Source organism: Alligator mississippiensis, chromosome 9 (genome assembly GCF_030867095.1).
Source record: "Alligator mississippiensis isolate rAllMis1 chromosome 9, rAllMis1, whole genome shotgun sequence".
In the NCBI taxonomy this organism is placed as follows: domain Eukaryota; kingdom Metazoa; phylum Chordata; order Crocodylia; family Alligatoridae; genus Alligator; species Alligator mississippiensis.
In genome coordinates, this window is record NC_081832.1 from 77,890,885 (window position 1) to 77,904,554 (window position 13,670).

General features: G+C 51.6%; 1 protein-coding gene across 5 annotated transcripts in view; it reads left to right on the forward strand.

Moving 5' to 3' along the window:
• The first annotated feature begins 3,102 nt into the window (after positions 1-3,102).
• CYFIP2 (cytoplasmic FMR1 interacting protein 2) overlaps positions 3,103-13,670 on the forward strand; it is a 60,707-nt gene continuing 50,139 nt past the window's right edge. For all 5 annotated transcript variants that reach the window (XR_009454835.1, XM_059712940.1, XM_014609975.3 and 2 more), the window contains exon 1: positions 3,103-3,184. The gene's annotated coding sequence lies outside the window, so the exon portion shown is untranslated. The remainder of the gene's footprint in view (positions 3,185-13,670) is intronic.

Consider the following 13,670-nt stretch of genomic DNA (forward strand, 5'->3'; position numbering starts at 1 on the left):
AGGGACCTCAATAGATCATCAAGTCCGACCCCCTGCATAAGCAGGAAAGAGTGCTGGGTCTAGATGACCCCAGCTAGATACTCGTCTAACCTCCTCTTGAAGACCCCCAGGGTAGGGGAGAGCACCACCTCCCTTGGGAGCCCGTTCCAGACCTTGGCCACTCGAACTGTGAAGAAGTTCTTCCTAATGTCCAATCTAAATCTGCTCTCTGCTAGCTTGTGGCCATTGTTTCTTGTAACCCCCGGGGGCGCCTTGGTGAATAAATCCTCACCAATTCCCTTCTGTGCCCCCGTGATGAACTTATAGGCAGCCACAAGGTCGCCTCTCAACCTTCTCTTGCGGAGGCTGAAAAGGTCCAGTTTCTCTAGTCTCTCCTCGTAGGGCTTGGTCTGCAGGCCCTTGACCATGCGAGTTGCCCTTCGCTGTACCCTCTCCAGGTTATCCGCATCCTTCTTGAAGTGCGGCGCCCAGAATTGCACGCAGTACTCCAACTGCGGTCTGACCAGCGCCCGATAGAGGGGAAGTATCACCTCCCTGGACCTATTTGTCATGCATCTGCTGATGCACGATAAAGTGCCATTGGCTTTTCTGATGGCTTCGTCACACTGCCGGCTCACGTTCATCTTGGAGTCCACTAGGACTCCAAGATCCCTTTCCACCTCTGTGCCACCCAGCAGGTCATTCCCTAGGCTGTAGGTGTGCTGGACATTTTTCCTCCCTAGGTGCAGCACTTTGCATTTCTCCTTGTTGAGAAATGCACCCAACTCAACTGTTAGCATGGCACTATGCATGTGTGTGTGTGTGCGTGAGCATGCATGCACACGTGTGTGCTCACATCTGGGACCAGACTACTGGAAGAAAAGACATTGCCCTGAAAGATGACGTGCCAGACAGGTGCGGGCTTGGCTTCCTCACTGAAACTATTCACCGTCTCATGGGCAGGTGCCTGGACCTCATGACCTGAGCGTGCACTGAGCAGCACAATGCTGTGGCCAAGGTAATGCCCTACAGATTGGCTTGTACCGGACAGATGGCCAAGGCTACCGACCCTCGCTGCAAGCACAGATTGCCACCAGTGCTGGAAGATGATGAAACCAAAACACATTGGGATAGGTCAACCATCGCGGAGCAAACCTTGGCACACAAACCACCACACCCAGATAAGGGGCTACCAAATACTAACTGGAAAAAGAAAGTAAATCGGGATTTATTATTGACTCTCTCTCCCAATGCAAGAATGAGGGGTCATAACATTGAATATTAAGAAAAACTTTCTCTCTAGGAGGGTAGTAAAACACTGGAACAGGTTACCTAGAGAGGTGGTGGAGTCTCCATCCTTGGAAGTGTTTAAGACCCAGCTCAACAAAGCCTTGGCTGGGATGATGTAGCTGGGGCTGGTCCTGCTCGGAGCAGGGGCTGGACTAGATGTGACTCCTGAGCTCTCTTCCAACCTGAATTTTCTATATTTCTATTCTGTGACCTAAGGACTGACCCAGTAGACAGCAATTCTTATATTCAGACACCGTGTTTGTGGATGAGATGACCAGGCTAGCACTAGTCATTGATGTTGCTATCCCAGCCCATCAGAAAATCACAGTACACTACAGCTGGAAGGGAGCTTGGGAGGCCACATCTAATTCAAGGCAGGATCAATCCTGTCTCAACCACCCTGGACAAGTGTTTGTTTAATCTGCTCTTAAAAGCTTCCAAACTGGCAGGGCCTGGAAAGGGCTGATCCTGCCTGAGGCGGGGGGGTTGGACTAGATGTCGTCTTCTCTAGGAGGCTCATGATGCTCTCTCAGGAATCCAACCCGGTGCTGAACCACCCTGATAGCCAGAGAAAAGCTCAGACGATGCCCGAAGCTGGCCACGGCTGTAAAGAAGGTGCTCTGGCTCCTCCAGAAGGATTGCCATGCAACATGACGTTACGCAGTCGACCCATTCAAACCACTTCTTCTTCCATCTGGTGGATGCAGATATGGAGCGGCAACTCCAGTTTGACAGGGAGGTGGCTGAGCCAGACAAGGAGCAGAGAGAGGATGGATGTGAGACCTCCTTCGTACCACCCGGCTCTTCCTTCTCTAGGGGATCCTCTCCCTGGGAGCCAGCAGGTGCCCATCGGCCATCGTAGGTCCTGCCATATTCTGGATCAGCAGTTCCCAATCCGCGGGATGCATACCGGACAACCTGAGAGTGGTACACGTTAACAGATTTATTATAATTATTTTATGATAAAAACTTGCTGGTGGCACTTAAGGTTGAACTAAAAAAATTGCCAGTGGTACTTAAGGCTGTATCGTTTTAAATGGTGGTGCTCCATCTGCCCGAGTTTGGGAACCCCCGTTCTGGAGGTGACCTTGGAGGCTGGTGGCAAAAGCACAACAATGGCACCGTGCCCTTTTGGACGCCCCCCTGCTGAAACCACACCTGCCCTTGCCAAGCCGCTCTCCAGTAGCACTCGTGTCCTACATTTCCTTGTATAGTCCAGCCTCACCTGCGCTGTCACAACCTCCCTTGGGAAGGGGACCAGGAGGCAGGGGTGCACCCCAGGGGTCCCCGGGGACCTGGCATTGCTGCAGCCTTGCATCTCTGGGGGAAGAGCTGGGGGGGGGGGCAGGGCCAGAGGGGTAGATGCTGCAGGGGCAGATGCCGCAGGGGCAGGGGTAGATGATGTAGGGGCAGGGGTAGATGCTGCAGGGGTAGATGATGTAGGGGCAGGGGCAGGGGGGTAGATGCTGCAGGGGCAGGGGTAGGTGATGTAGGGGCAGGGGTAGATGCAGGGGTAGATGCTGCAGGGGCAGGGGCAGGGGGGTAGATGCTGCAGGGGCAGGGGTAGGTGATGTAGGGGCAGGGGTAGATGCAGGGGTAGATGCTGCAGGGGTAGATGATGTAGGGGCAGGGGCAGGGGGTAGATGCTGCAGGGGCAGGGGTAGGTGATGTAGGGGCAGGGGTAGATGCTGCAGAGGTAGATGCTGCAGGGGCCGGTGCCCGGGCGCAGCGGAGAGCCGAGGAAGTGCACTTGCTGCAGCCATTTCCTCTCTTTGTGTGACACACGGAGGCGCTCACACTCGCTCACACGCGCACACGCGCACGCACCGGCAGCGGCTGCAGCAGCAGAGGCGGCGGCTGCAGCATCCTCCTCCCGGCGCGGCCCGGCCCGGCCCGGCCCGGCCCCGCGGCGCAGGTAAGCGGCTCCCCCGCTCCATCCCGCGGCAAGCAGGATGCTCCCGGCTGCCGGGGCTGGAGGGGCCCGGAGGACCAGAGCCTGCCTGGGGCGTGGGAGAGGCAGGGATGGGGCTGGAGGGCAGGGGAGCTGGGCATGGCCACTGTCAGACCCAGCAGAGATGGGGCAGGGGGGCTGGGGTGCAGGGGAACCGGGCATGGGCATGGTCAGACCCAGCAGAGATGGGGCAGAGGGGCTGGAGGGCAGGGGAACCGGGCATGGGCATGGTCAGACCCAGCAGAGATGGGGCAGAGGGGCTGGAGGGCAGGGGAACCGGGCATGGGCATGGTCAGACCCAGCAGAGATGGGGCAGAGGGGCTGGGGTGCAGGGGAAGCAGGCATGGGCATGTTCAGGCCCAGCAGAGATGGGGCTGGAGGGCAGGGGAACCGGGCATGGGCATGGGCATGGTCAGACCCAGCAGAGGTGGGGCAGGAGTCTGGCCAGGGCCTGGAGCACCAAGGAACCAGCACAGCAGCTGTAGCAGCAGCGAGGATGACTGCATTTGGGCTCCTCGGTGCTGGCTTTGTCAGCCAGGGCCTGGCCCCAGAAGGCAAGGTGCTGCCTGCTTCCCTAAGGAGGGTACGGGGAGCGCTTCCCTCCAGGGAGCCCCTGGATGCTGGGGTCCCATGGAAGCATCCCTCCTGGAGACCCCGCCTGGGCCTGCAGACCTGTCCCTGCCCACTCGCCCCTGCCAGCCCAAGCTCTTTGGTGCCGGCCGGGTCCCGGGGTGAGGGAAGGAGCCGTGGGTGTTGCAGGCAATGCCTGCAGGCTGAGGGGGTCTGGTGGGGTGGGAGAGGCGAACGGAGACCTTTGTGCGTGCTCGGGGGCTTGGAGTTGTTTGTGCATTTGCTTGGCGGTGGGAATTCAGGACAAACCTTGATGCTTCAGAGGGGAAAAGAGCCTTAGCAAGGGGCAGCCTCACTGGGCTCCCTCGAGCCATCTGCTGCTTTCAGCACGGGGGTCTGGGGCGGTGGTTTTTGGATCCGAGGGATCTCTAGTGATTATGGGCCGGCCGAGCCACCTGAGCCAGCCCGCTGTACACGGGAAGCAGAAAGAACCAGCTGCTGGTGGCTTAGGTGAGGAGAGCTGTCAGATGCTGGTCACCGGGATGGATTACTTGGGCTAAATCCTGCTGTCTGTTCAACCCACGTCCATCCAGCGGTGCTGCCTGGAGAGAAGAGTTTAGCTCTTCATGCCTCCCGCTGATTTTCCTTAGGGAAGCCGAAAGGAACCACGCAGCACCTTGCTCGGTGGGGCCGGCGTCTGTCCAGCAAACCCGGCCTGAGCAGCCCAAATCTGTGATACTGCAACTATTATTGTTGTTCTTGTCACTATTAACAATAGCAGCAACAAGAACAAAACAAGGAAAGGAGGATGGGATTTTTCAAACATTTGGCTCACAATTCATTACACTTCTCTGCCTATGTGAGATTGAGTTTCCCAGGAAATGAATGTTTCCCTGTCATCTACCAGCAATCCCAATTAGACAGGACTCTGGCAATGCCGTTTCCAAACAATAGCACAGGATCCCTTTCCTTTGTCACCTCCTGCCACGAAAATATTGGCTAAGTCATCCCCCCCACAAAAGCACAGAGGTGGTAAGAGAAAGGTAGTTAGCCCTATTTGTCTGCATTTATGGTAGAGGTGCACCTTCTAGACTAGCAAAAAAAAAGATGGTTAGCGAGGTTAGATTATGTCCAGATTCAAGGACTCCACGTACAGGGCCGCTGGCCATGGCTGGGATGTAGCAGAGGGGCAGGAGAGCGCCGTGCTTATTAATCGTACTTGTAGCAGTGACTCAGGAGCCCCGATCTGCAAGCCTGGCTCCCCGGGAGCTGCACTCCCCCCGCACGCATCTCCTGGATTGCAAAGTGACTGTGCACCCCTGGAAGTCCTATTTCACGTGAGTCGGGGTGGACAGATGGGGCCTGAAGAAGCCTCGCTGGCTGAGATCGATCCTGAATGTTTCCTCCTCCTGCATCCCGGTCCATTGTAATCCCATTCTCTCCCCCTGGCTCCGTCCCTTCCTCGTGTTTTCAGCCATGCGGTCACTATATAGTGACTACTTGTATACCCCCTCCCTCTGCCCATAGTATGGAGATAGATGAATTTATTCTTCTCCTCTGTTCACACAGATGAAGTTATTCTTCTGACTCTTCAGCAAAGGAGGGTGGTTTCACAGAAACATGATGGTTGTGAGGCTAGATCTACATTGATTTATGGTCACTCTGAAGCCCTCTGTGCTGCAGACAGTACAGCTCAACCCTGGCAGTCATCCAGCCCAATGCTGGCAGCTCAGCACCACGTCTAGGTCTAAGGTCCATCCCACTGCTGCCTTCTCCCTTCAGGGTGTCGGGGGGTCACCTCCGTGGACAGGGTTCAAGCACAGCCAGCAATAACCCCCCAGTTCTCTGCACCCGACTTCCAAGTACTCTGCACCCCACGCTACCTGCCTCTAGGCACAAATCTGGAAGGAGAGACACATAATCTGTAGAAAACCAGCATCCTTTGAAAACCTGTGGTGCATCTCCATAAGATGTAAGAAATATATAAGATATAAAAAATAAGCAGCAGTGTGGATGTCCTTGGCACAGGCCACAAAGTGGGGCATCCTTTAAGAGCCAGGCCGTGGCCATAAACAAGCCCATCTCTCCTCATCACAGCTGCTGTCCTCTGTGCCAGGCTTTCTGCCCACTTCCCCATGGCGCTGCTGCCCTGTCTGTGATACCACAGGCAGCTGGGTTAGAGTGCCCTGATCAGTAAAATCCCCCCTCTGCAGTTTTTAGAGCTGTTTTGGCATGGGCAGGGGTCTCTTCGGCTGGACCAAAGCAAGCTGACTAGTGCAGACAGCCTGAATCACTTTCTAGCTCTTGTCCATGCTGTTTCTGGACAAGCCAGTGGCTGGCTGGAAGGCTGCTGCAGACATAGTTATGTGCATCGGTTATGTGCAGCCCTATGTGCGACACATCAGTTATGTACAGCCCTATGTGCGATGCATTGGTTATGTGCAGCACTGTGTCCGACATATCGGTTATGTGCCGTACTATGTGCGATGCATCAGTTATGTACAGCCCTATGTGTGATGGATTGGTTATGTGCAACCCTATGTGCGATGCATCAGTTATGTACAGCCCTATGTGCGATGCATTGGTTATGTGCAGCACTGTGTCCGACGTATCGGTTATGTGCCGTACTATGTGTGATGCATCAGTTATGTACAGCCCTATGTGTGATGGATTGGTTATGTGCAACCCTATGTGCGACACATCAGTTATGTACAGCCCTATGTGCGATGCATTGGTTATGTGCAGCACTGTGTCCGACGTATCGGTTATGTGCCGTACTATATGCGATGCATCAGTTATGTACAGCCCTATGTGTGATGGATTGGTTATGTGCAACCCTATGTGCGATGCATCAGTTATGTACAGCCCTATGTGCGATGCATTGGTTATGTGCAGCACTGTGTCCGACGTATCGGTTATGTGCCGTACTATGTGCGATGCATCAGTTATATACAGCCCTATGTGCGATGGATTGGTTATGTGCAACGTATCAATTATGTGCAACCCTATGTGCAATGCGTTGGTCATGTGCAGTGCTATGTGCAACGCATCGGTTATGTGAAGCACTATGTGTGATGCATCAGTTATGTACAGCCCTATGTGCGATGCATTGGTTATGTGCAGCACTGTGTCCGATGTATCGGTTATGTGCCGTACTATGTGCGATGCATCAGTTATGTACAGCCCTATGTGTGATGGATTGGTTATGTGCAACCCTATGTGCGACACATCAGTTATGTACAGCCCTATGTGCGATGCATTGGTTATGTGCAGCACTGTGTCCGACGTATCGGTTATGTGCCGTACTATGTGCGATGCATCAGTTATGTACAGCCCTATGTGTGATGGATTGGTTATGTGCAACCATATGTGCGATGCATCAGTTATGTACAGCCCTATGTGCGATGGATTGGTTATGTGCAACGTATCAATTATGTGCAACCCTATGTGCAATGCGTTGGTTATGTGCAGTGCTATGTGCAACGCATCGGTTATGTGAAGCACTATGTGTGATGCATCAGTTATGTACAGCCCTATGTGCGATGCATCGGTTGTGTGCAGCCCTATGTGTGATGCATTGGTTATGTGCAGCCCTATGTGCGATGCATCGGTTGTGTGCAACCCTATGTGCGACACATCGGTTATATACAGCCCTATGTGCGATGCATCAGTTATATACAGCCCTATGTGCAACGCATTGGTTATGTGCAGCCCTATGTGCGACGCATCGGTTATATACAGCCCTATGTGCTATGCATTGGTTATGTGCAACCCTATGTGCGACGCATCGGTTATGTGCAACCCTGCTCTGGATTTGAAATTCCTTTTCAGCTATGCTGCCCTGGAAAACTAAAGGCCTCATTATAGATCTGACTCAGGGAAGGAGCTAAAAGGGTCCCAAGACCTTATGTGGCAAATATTTCAAGCCTGTCTTAAGCTTCAGGTATGAAATTAGAGAACCTAGACTTGATTGCCCAAGTTCAAATCCCCCTGGCATTTGTTCAGTCCTTTCTCTTGAGGAAAACATATTGGGTTGCACATCGACTGTTCTGCAGAGGCTTTTTTGGATGAGGCCTTGTGTATGTCTGCCCTGCACAGACACTGATGTTCCCAAATTGTGGCCCTCTTTGAAAAAGCAATCAGGGCTCATGATAGAGGTGACCAACAAGATTTTTGCAATATATATATATATATATATATATATATATATATATAATGCCCTCTTTGAAAGCATCTATCTTGGTGTCCTTAGCATGAGTTTGCCATTTCTCCCAGGCTGGCTCCATTTTGGCTGTGGTCCATTTGTGATGGGATCTATTATCATTGTCCCTGTGGAGCCAAGATGGTTCATGCCCATTGCAGCCCTATAACAAGGAGATATTTCCTACCTCGAGGAGCTTGCAAGCTATGTGTAAGACTAGAGACAAGTGGTGGATATAACACACAGGTGTAGGGAGCACAAGGTTGTTGTGATCATCTCGAGAAGCCGCCGTCAGAGCTCACCATCTCTCTGGGCCTTGTGCCGCAGTACAAGAGAGCTGAAAGAGGGGTTTGAAAGTGGACAGTGTGGTGGCTTAGTGGATTTTTATAAGGAGCTGCTCCATGGATATGACCAGCAGGTGCTCAGGATGTAAGGAGCTTTGAGGACCTTTGGGAAGGATCATGCCTTGAAGTGCAAAGGGCTTCCACCATACGGTGGAGTCAGCTATGTGCTGGGTGAGCGTGATGCTGGCTGGTCAGGGCGTTCCTCTGGCCCATTTCTGAACGTGGGAAAGAAAACTGTGACAATAAATACTGCAAGCGCTAGTTCAACAAAAATGTTTCTTGCAGGCTGCGGCAGATAGGGCAGGATATATTTCCGGTCTGAATAATAAAGCTCCTCCTTGCTGCACATATACTAACGAAGTGCACAGGCCCCATAGTCAAGCATCCTGGCTCCGCTCCACCCATTGGGTGTGTGTGTGTGTGTGTGTGTGCGCGTGCTGATTATACACTCAGCAATTTGTAGCTGCTGTTGCAACCATGCTTTTCAGGCCTGACAACACAGGAAGCATCTCCGTGCACCACAAATAGAGCACAGACCGTTAGTAATCTCCTCTTTTGAAGGCTGAATGCAGCTGACCCTGCCCGCAAGGCACAGATGGTTGTCGCCGGTTAATACTCAGCGTGGACCTTTTGGTCGCTGACCCAGTAACCCCCACCTCAGTATCCTCGGAAAGAGAAGCTCTCGCCTTCCTCTGGTTCGGGCGTCACAACGTGATGGCATTAATTGGCAGCTGCTCATCTCCCAGCAGCAGATGAACTTGCCGTTCGGCTATGAGGCTACTACTTAGAAACCTTGCATAGAAAGAGCAGGGAGAGGAGGTTTGCTTTGCTTCCTAATTCTCCCCCTGCGTGGGCATCTGTCCTTATGGCATGGGGCGCCATCTCCCTTACTGCATGGGGGATTCACATGCAAAGTTCTGCAAAGTGAGAGAAAACAGAGCACGGCCCTTTGATCTCATCATTTTCGTGGACATCTGTCCTTATGGCATGGTGGGGGACGCATGTGTCCTGCTAGCATGGGAGATTCACATGCAAAGTTCTGCAAAGTTGAGAGAAAACAAGAAATGGCCCTTTGGTATCATCATTTTCATAGCAGCCACGTGAGAGCTCCCCGGAGTACAGCCCCATGCGCAGGAGGAAGGAAGAGACCCTACCTCCAGTAAAATGGTTACGAAAAAAACAAAATCCAAGAGGTTTCTAACTTTTCATGTGTCAAAAGCAGCCCAGAATCGAGGGTAGTAAAATAAAAGCCAATTCGGCAGCAGCCATCCCAACACCTGCTTTAAAGCTCAGTGTCATTAAACAACCAATTCTGCGCTGGAGCTGAGCGTGGGTCTCGTGAACAACCCTCCTGAAGACTGCTGCTTCTCAGTTACCGACTGGTTATTGCGATTGAAGTCGATCCCGTTTAGGCACAACACCTGCTAAGGGCAACGGCTGCTTATCAGCAACATTTCCCTGGGAAATAGTTTCCCTGAGGTGTCATCAGTCACCGTATAACACGGCCGTGCCCTGGTGCTGCGGCTAATGGAGATGAACTGCATTTATAGTCCAGCAGCCCTCTCTGCAGGACTGAAATGAGGAACAGTCCTGGCCCATCTCCTTTTTGCTACGAGCTTCCCCTTTTGTTATGCCTAAAGGTGCTTTGCAACTGGCCCTCGGACTCCACTTCTCCAACAACACGCAAGAGGGTTTTAATTAAAACCTTCTTAATCAAATCTGCACAGCCCTTGCCTTTTCCTTCTTTGAACTTCTCCTTCACGGCTATCTAGGCCACAAAACACCTGGGAAGGGCTAAGCAACGGGCAGCCTGTCGTGCTGCTGATTGCAAGACTATGAACTACCTCTTTGTGGTCATACACATTTATTTCCATCTCTCGACCTGTACTTAGGCAGTGGCAGGATGCCTTTTCCTTACAGGTGTATCCAGTACCTGGCAGAAGGAAGGTACTGGGGGCTGTAGTGCTATTCCAGTGCAAATCATCACTAACAACTACGATTGCACCCATTGATCTGCTCAGATCTTTGTATGTAACCAGGTCATTAGGGGCTGTGGTTGCTGGCAACCCCCCAGCAATGTGCAGATACAGTGAGGCCTGTTTGAATTTTTTATGTCTTCCTCAGAAAGTTTCAAAGTTTGCAATCTTAGGTGAGGGCTTGCTCAGAAACCCTTCAGGCAAGAGGGGAGATTTAAATTTAAAAAGCAGAGGGGCCTTGGAAACATGAGGGGGATCCGAAAGCATCACGGCGTGTCATTAAGGGAGTGTTCGTTCATAGAGTCATAGACCATGAGAGCTGGAAGGGAGCTCAGGAGGTCACCTCTAGGCCAACCCCTGCTCCAAGCAGGACCAGCCCCAACTACATCATCCCAGCCAAGGCTTTGTCTACCCATGTCTTCAAAACCTCCAAGGATGCAGAGTCCACCACCTCCCTGGGTAACTTGCTCCAGTGCTTCACCACCCTCCTAAAGAGAAAGTTTTTCTGTATATCCAACCTCAACTTCCCTTGCTGCAGCTTGAGCCCATTGCTCCTTGTCCTGTCATCTGTCCCCACTGAGACCAGCCCAGCTCCATCCTCTTTGCAGCCCCCCTGCAGGGAGGTGAAGGCTGCTATTCAATCCCCCTCGGTCTTCTCTTCTGCAGACTCAATCAGCCCATTTCCCTCAGCCTCTCCTCACCAGTCCTGTCCCCCAGCCCACAACCATTTTCATTGCTCTCCACTGCACTCTCTCCAACGTGTCCCCATCCTTTCTGTAGTGGGGGGCGCACAGCTGGACACAGGACCCCAGATGTGGCCTCCCCAGCACTGACTAGAATTCACAGAAGTTTGGGGAATAATTCACCAAAGGGCTTTTTTGGAAGTCTGTAAGCCAGGATTGGATATAGGCCTTTTGGGGGGAAAAAGGCACGCTAAAACTAGACTGGTGGTAACTGAACTTGAAGTAGGGTTTATCTGGGTGACATTCAACACCCTCAGTACAAACTACATGGTCAGAATGGCCTGAAACTCTACACACCGCTAGGTTGTCCATCTAATCCAGCATCCCATCTCTGACCATAACCAGAGCCAAATGCTTCTGAGGAAGGCAGGGGACCCTCGCTGTTGGCAGATTGTCATTAACAATGGTTTTGCCTTTACCCCAAACAGAGTTTGGCTCATAGACTGAGAAACAGCCCCAATGTGAAGTGGAGCATGGGCTCCTTGGCTGTGCAGGATGTAAAGGTGCAAAGGGGTGGTGCAGGATGCACCTCCCTTTGTCTTCCTATTGTCTGAGGGTGACACAGGGGGATGTGAGAGCTCAGGAGAATGAGTGAAAGGAGTGGAGAATAGCATTGGGAGAGTGATTTTGAGGCACGCGGGCCGGTGGACGAAGCTGCCATGGGGAAGGTACCACTGTGGGAATGGCAGAAGAGGCAGCGCTCAATAGCACGGGCTGGGGAAAGAGGAAGCAGCTTCTAACTGGGGCATGTCAGGATGTAAAGGTGGTTTTGACAGTTGCTATAATTTGCAACAGGAAGCAAAAGAGGCTGGAGAATGAGTTAGAAATTTCTGTGAGTGGGTTGGGGGATGGTTTCTTTTTCAGCACGTGCATTATCTCCTGTGACTTCATTTTAAAAGCACTAGGCCTGACGTGTCCACACCTTGTCATTTGTAGGTGTGCTTAGTCCAGTTCTTCGTGTGTAAAACAGGCAGGGATGCTATCACAAGGCAGAGCCCTTGTTTCAGTGCCACCAAGATGCCTTCCCACATGTCCCACGCACTGAGTGATGCCCAGCTCCCATGTTTTGGAGCACATTTTCCTCTGCCCATTCAAGATCCCATACATCCTTCAGCACCCTTCATGCCAAAAACAAATGATCCCGGGAGGCAATTCCTTCACATAATTTGTTTGAAAACCCAGTGCATGCAAACGCAAACCCGACGCACCAAAATAAACCAGTTTAAAATTTTTAATCCTTGTTAAATTAATGAGGATTAAACGCCGTGGTGTGTACAAGTGCCCTATGTGTCTGAAAAATGCCTCGAGGGGAATCCTGCCGGGTTATCAGTGGAACATGAGCTTCTGTTGTGATGCTGTGGTCAGAAGAGCTGATGTGAGTGGGTAGGGATAGAGAGGCTGTATTACCTTTTTCTCTGGCACCGTCCACACTTCCAGAGAGATGTGGGTGAGTTGGCGAGGGCTCAGAGAAGATCCATAAGGATAATATCAGGCTTGGGAGCTCAGTCTAGTCTGTTCGATAGAGAGAAGCTTAAGGAGGGACTTGATTGCAACCAAGACGGGAACAGAAATGTGATAACAGAGGCCTCTTTAGTATGAGGCAACTGGTAGCTAGAGCCGGTGGCTGGGAGCTGAAACAAAACAAATACAGGTTAGATGTCAGATGCCGGTGAGGGGAATTATCTATTAGAGACATGTACTGGGGGAAGGGGAAATGTTTAAGTCAAGACTGGATGATTTCTCTCTAGGTCAGCTGCATCTATTGACCCTGAAATAGGAATTAATATAAAGAAGTCTATGGCATGTTGGGTCTCTTCTGTGAACTGATAAAGGAAAGACGAAGAGCAATGGAAAGTGAAAAAGGGGGCTCCTTTCTCTGTTCCTCCCTAGCCCATCTGCACAGGGCATTCAGTACAAAATTAAGCTCCAAAGAAAGGATTGCTTCTTTTTGCAGTATCCTCGTTGTGGCTCCTGGCTGACTAGCATTATCTCAGCACGTGTCACTGGCGACGTCAGAAATACAGAGGGTTGCAGGGAGATAGCAGATAGGATGTACGGCAGGGAAAAGGCCTTTTCAAAAAGCTGCTGTTTCTTGGCCAAAAACCCTTGCCATAACCTGTTTGTCAGACAGTGATACTAAATTTTCTTTCCCAGAGAAGGTCTTTATTTTTGTCACAGCGTCTAGCTTCATTTAGTGCATATGTGTGAGCGAGAGAAAGAGAAAGAGATGCTAAATACGGTCAGTCTTTTTTAGTCCTCCTTTGACCGATCTGCAAAAGTACCTCTGCCTTTTGGATGCTTTTGTTCTGCTTTGCATGTCAGGTTAAACAAGAAGGGAGCTGGGTAAATGTGATGGGGTTTTCTCCTTCTTTCTGACTCTGCGTACTAAAATGCAGAGGGGAAGGAGGTTGGGAGAACTGCCATAAATGCCAATCCTCGCCTGTGTGGACTGGAGTGAGAAAACAGGCTAAACAAGGATGCAGCGGGAGATAAGAGGCCATCAGTGGGTAGAAGCACAAGAGAGTCTTAGAGGGAATGTGATTAGTACGTAGAAATGCATCAAGAGGATTAAACGGGGGGGGAGAAGAGATGCTTAAATTAAAGTACAAGGTTGGC